General features: G+C 39.9%; 1 long non-coding RNA gene across 1 annotated transcript; it reads right to left on the reverse strand.

Moving 5' to 3' along the window:
* Nucleotides 1–1,254: 1,254 nt before the first annotated feature.
* LOC148015987 (uncharacterized) lies at nt 1,255–1,835 on the reverse strand. Its single transcript, XR_015688059.1, has 3 exons — nt 1,751–1,835; nt 1,550–1,635; nt 1,255–1,439 (listed from the first exon to the last, which is right to left on the reverse strand). It is a non-coding gene; the product is annotated as an uncharacterized LOC148015987 (long non-coding RNA).
* Between the last annotated feature and the right edge of the window lie 3,228 nt (nt 1,836–5,063).

The following is a 5,063-nucleotide window of genomic DNA, read 5'->3' on the forward strand; positions in this document are numbered from 1 at the left end:
ACTCAGAAGTTCAAAAAAGGTATGTATTCGCTCTTTATAAAGTTTTTTTACAAGGATTCCACTATCTCAAGGATATGTGGAGAAGCACATTGTTTACATGTCATGGATTGCTCACTACGAGTCCTGACTTTTCTATTATCTAACTTGAAATAGAAGTTGTAGAGGGGCTCACTAGACATTAATTGGATTTCTTGTCTCAGAAAATAAATGGGCCAATGACTCTCTGCACTGACTACGAAAGGATTATGACCACTCCACAAGATTACCACATCTACGAGCGCTGTATGTGTGTCATCTCGGATATCTTGATCCAAGCTGATCCACTCCCCTCGCAAAAGTCGTCATCTTCTATATCGAAAGCGAACGCACAGAGTTTGTCTAGCAATGAAATACCTGTAATAAAAACAAAAATAATGGTAAGTGATCAATGCGACTAACATAACAATTCATCTAAGCGAGACCTATGTCAATTAAATCAAGGTATGCAAAGTAGTAAAAAAGTTTTACCTGAATGTAATATCAGATTGGTTGACCCTGCACTCAATCGTCTCATCAAAATGTGTTCTTTTGACTTCCCAAGACTCACCCAATAGCTGACTCATCCATTCCTCGGATGGACACTTGCATTGATAAGTAATCTTTGTTTTCTTCAAAACATCACATGAACCAAACAAATGTGCAAACAATGAGAATGGAATAAACCAATTAAGATGCACATCTTTGGAGCCTGTGGTGGGTTTCATAGCACTATTGATGTCAGATTTTATCTTCGACTTGCAAGCTCCTGACAACTCCAAGCTACCAATGAACCATTCACCACTAGACAGTGGCGGCAATGGGACATGCTGCAATCTCTGGCTTTCTACCACATACAATGAATTATAAAAAAAGATATTTTGAGTGGCAAGTTGACTTGTAGAGGTATTATCATAGATCAAAGAACCTATCTCTTCATGCCAAACATGTATCTTGCCGCTTAAACATTCCACATTCTGCCATTCATGCAAAGTCGATGGATATAGAGCTGTCAATCAAACAAGACTGAATTAGAATACTGCAAAGACTTTTAAAAACAACTCTGATACAAAAGAATAATCAATGATAAAATTTAACAACTTACTGTTTTGTTTATAATTTGCAATGTTGTTCTCGTCGTGTACAGAGATTTGTTTATGTGTATAAACATGTTGAATCAACACTTCTGTTACTGCACTTGTGCCATTAAACACTTTTCTGAACTCTAGAATTCTACCTTTCCAATGTTTGCTAGGGTTTGCAACATCCTTGCGCTTGACCTTGAAACTCCCTCGAGTACTTGGGTGCATCAAAATCCAATCCAACTTATAATACTTATCACAAATCCAATTACCGCCATTATCTTTCCTGTTGAAGACCTCCACTGCAAGTATGCTACTGATATTTTTCCTCCGTGAAGACATCTGTAACAACCAAATACAAAAGTTACCTATCAACATGTGTATAATTTGCAAATGTTATCTCCAAATGAAATTAAATTTAAATGGATCAATTTAAAAAAGAAACATTGTACCTATAATTTCTTTCACAAAGATCCCTAGATATGTTGAACAAGAAGTTGACTTATAGCAAGACCATTGTTCCTTCACTGACAGATTCCTGTAGTACAAAAACAAAAGAAATATTGGGTCAACACATACATATAACTTATATAGGCTTTGTCCAAATGCGTTGAAATTTAACCATGGAACAATAGTAAAAAATGGCAATATACCTGTGGCTTTCTCTGCAAAAAATCCCAAAGATGTTGTAGAAGTTGAGTTCTTAATAAATCATTGTTCTTCACCCTCGGAGATTCTTGGAGTAAAAAAACAAAGGAAAGCTCAGTATGCATGTAACTTGTATACATTTTGTCTAAACGAGATAAAATTTAACAGTGGAGCAACAAAAAAACAAGACAATATACCTGTAACTTTGTTTACAGAGAAACCCTAAGATGTTGAAGAAGAAGTTGAGTGTTCAAAATCCCAAAGATGTTGTAGAAGTTGAGTTCTTAATAAATCATTGTTCTTCACCCTCGGAGATTCTTGGAGTAAAAAAACAAAGGAAAGCTCAGTATGCATGTAACTTGTATACATTTTGTCTAAACGAGATAAAATTTAACAGTGGAGCAACAAAAAAACAAGACAATATACATGTAACTTTGTTTACAGAGAAACCCTAAGATGTTGAAGAAGAAGTTGAGTGTTCAAAATCCCAAAGATGTTGTAGAAGTTGAGTTCTTAATAAATCATTGTTCTTCACCCTTGGAGATTCTTGGAGTAAAAAAACAAAGGAAATCTCAGTATGCATGTAACTTGTATACATTTTGTCTAAACGAGATAAAATTTAACAGTGGAGCAACAAAAAAACAAGACAATATACCTGTAACTTTGTTTACAGAGAAACCCTAAGATGTTGAAGAAGAAGTTGAGTATTCAAAATATCACTATTATTGACTGTAAGAGACTCCTAGAGCATCAAAACAAAAGAAATTACATGTCAGAGAATGCACATAACTTGCACAGGTTTTCTCCAAACGAGATAAAACTTTACCATAGAACATCTATGGAAGAGAAAAATATACCTGTAGAGTTTTGTGAAGAGAATCTTAGGGCTTTGGTAAAACAAGCTCTGCTCTCATAAAACACATGAATCTCTCTCTGTGCTTGTGCAAAGCAAATGAAATTTTACAGGGTTACAGACATGGCAAGAAACAGTGAGGCTGTAAAATTTCATCAGGAAAGAAGAAGCGGGGAAAGAGATATGACAAATTTGAGTTCCGCCTAAAAAAGAGGGGAAAACTGAAAAGGGAAGAAAAGAAAAGTCAAACATAAAAAATAAGAAAATGAAAATTCGAGGCACAAACTTCCAAGAAGTGACAGCTTTGTACTCCCCTTTTCCCTTATTTTATTGCTGAGGGAAGATTTGGTCCAAGATATGGCTAGAAGATTCATGTTACATGAATCTAGAATCCCAGCTCGCTCATTGGTTAGGCCTATATTTGTTTATTCACTCCTTAAGGGGCAAAAAAGAGAGTCCATATTTCTCCTAATGAAGGAAAAATGGTCAGTTCAAAGGGAAGAATAGGGATATAAGGTTGGATTTGGACTTTGGAGAACGTAGGGTGCATTCACATGGCAGGACCTCAAAATCAGGGAATGAAGGAAAACTGCAAGGGAACAGCCCCAAGGGTGGGTGGAAAATGAACGATCGGGTGGGAAGGGACCCCATCAAGGTAAAAGCAAGTCATGGCATAGAGACATTAGCAGGTTGAGGCATATGCAGAAGGGTATGCAATGTAGACGCGCAGGGACGCGTCCCCACACTTAAGACCTTAACGGATAGGGTTAACCGAGCAATAGGGACCTAGGACCACACCACAGACCATCCACTAACGTCCCCACACTTAAAACATGAACGTCACTGAAAAATAGAAGTTGTAGGGTTAGAAAAACTTGGCCCATTTTGTTAAGAATCAAGGTTGAGTGTCGATGGCACGTCCTGTATTGTTGTCGGCTGCTGGAGGTACCAAGGCATCTTCTTGGTACACATTCGTCATGGTAGGGACCATGTGGCAACACCCAAGGAGGTGGCCGATGGAAGGAATCGCAGGAAATTCATCGATAATGAGGGATATTACACTCAACTCACAGTCACTCAAATGGAATGAAAGAACAGTCACTCGCCCCATGACTAATATCACCCGAGGAATAAGGATTGAAACCCATATCTCGTACCTGGTTTAGGAATCGACAAGGGGGAATGGTGCAGAAGAAGTATGCAAGGGTGCATAGTTGATGGTGCATTAGTGCATCCAACCCGTTTGGCATAAGTGCAAGGAGGAAGGCAAGGGAGCCTTAGAGTGCAGTGTACAGAACAGGGTGATATGTCCTGTGATGATGACGGTAGAGACCCATCCCGTGGATGCATAGGGAAACGGGAACATACGTGACTCCAAGTGTCGTAACGTCCCTCAATCTCACCTCTTGGTAATTGATTGAAGAAACTCTAGTCACACTCAGCCCACCCTCTGTCTCACGCTCTGTTGATAGTTACAGGAGGGCAACCATATCCTGAAACCCGTTGATGTAATCCTCACGGTCACTTATGCAAAAGTTGTATGCCTTGTGCGCATTTGATGGTGCAACTATGCATCCCGCCTTGTGCCGGCATACGGTGCAAGAAGGAAGGCCAGGGAGCCTTATGGTGCAGTGCACAGAAACAAATCGTGCTTTGTGCATTGAGAGGCCCATCCCGTGCGTGCAACACTTCATTCACACTACTCATCTCTCATTTGATTTGAAGGGAAAAAACTGGTCACTCGCCCCACCCTCTGTCTCACTCTCTGTGGATAATTACAGAGGGCAACTCATACTCACGTCCCCATCTGGTTAGGATGAAAGCTCACATCACTCGATTGTTTGTCGATGAAGATCGCCTCGTCAGTTGTTGAAGAGGCATACCCAGGGAGGTAGCCATCAAATCGAATGTTGTGTTGGATAGGAACATGCCGTCTGCTAGAGGACAGCTAGACACTCTGTAGAGAGATCACGGACACAGCATACCAAGGGAGGCAGCTTCGGAATTGGATCCTGGGGATATCAATTAATGAATCCGCTTTCTGGATTGTTGGGTGTTGCCACCTTTTCCACAGCTAGCTTCTCGCCCAAGGGTGTGTGCCACCTTTTCTTGGAACAAGGCCTGCTATGACAGGGAATTGCTTCCTTTTCGCTCATAACAGATTTGTTTTTCTTGTTTTCCTTTTTTTTTCTTGTTTTTTTTTCTTCTCTTTTTTTTTTTGTTTTCCCCTATTCCCGAGGGTGTTTCCACCTTTTCTCGAAGAATAGGTCGGCATGATAGGGACCTAAGTCCTTTTCTCCCATGACCGATATGTATTTTTGCCTTTTTTTTCTTCTTCGAATTAAACAAGGGAATGGTTGAAAGACCATGTATCAGAACCAACCTCGCCATTGTCGCTAGTGGAAAATAGAGGATAAGAGATCATGGTTGGAAGGGGGTTTTGAGGGGACTGAGGGTTGCGTCCA

Source organism: Lygodium microphyllum, chromosome 23, assembly GCF_053477565.2.
Source record: "Lygodium microphyllum isolate KBCC chromosome 23, Lygodium_microphyllum_v1.1.10, whole genome shotgun sequence".
Classification (NCBI taxonomy): domain Eukaryota; kingdom Viridiplantae; phylum Streptophyta; class Polypodiopsida; order Schizaeales; family Lygodiaceae; genus Lygodium; species Lygodium microphyllum.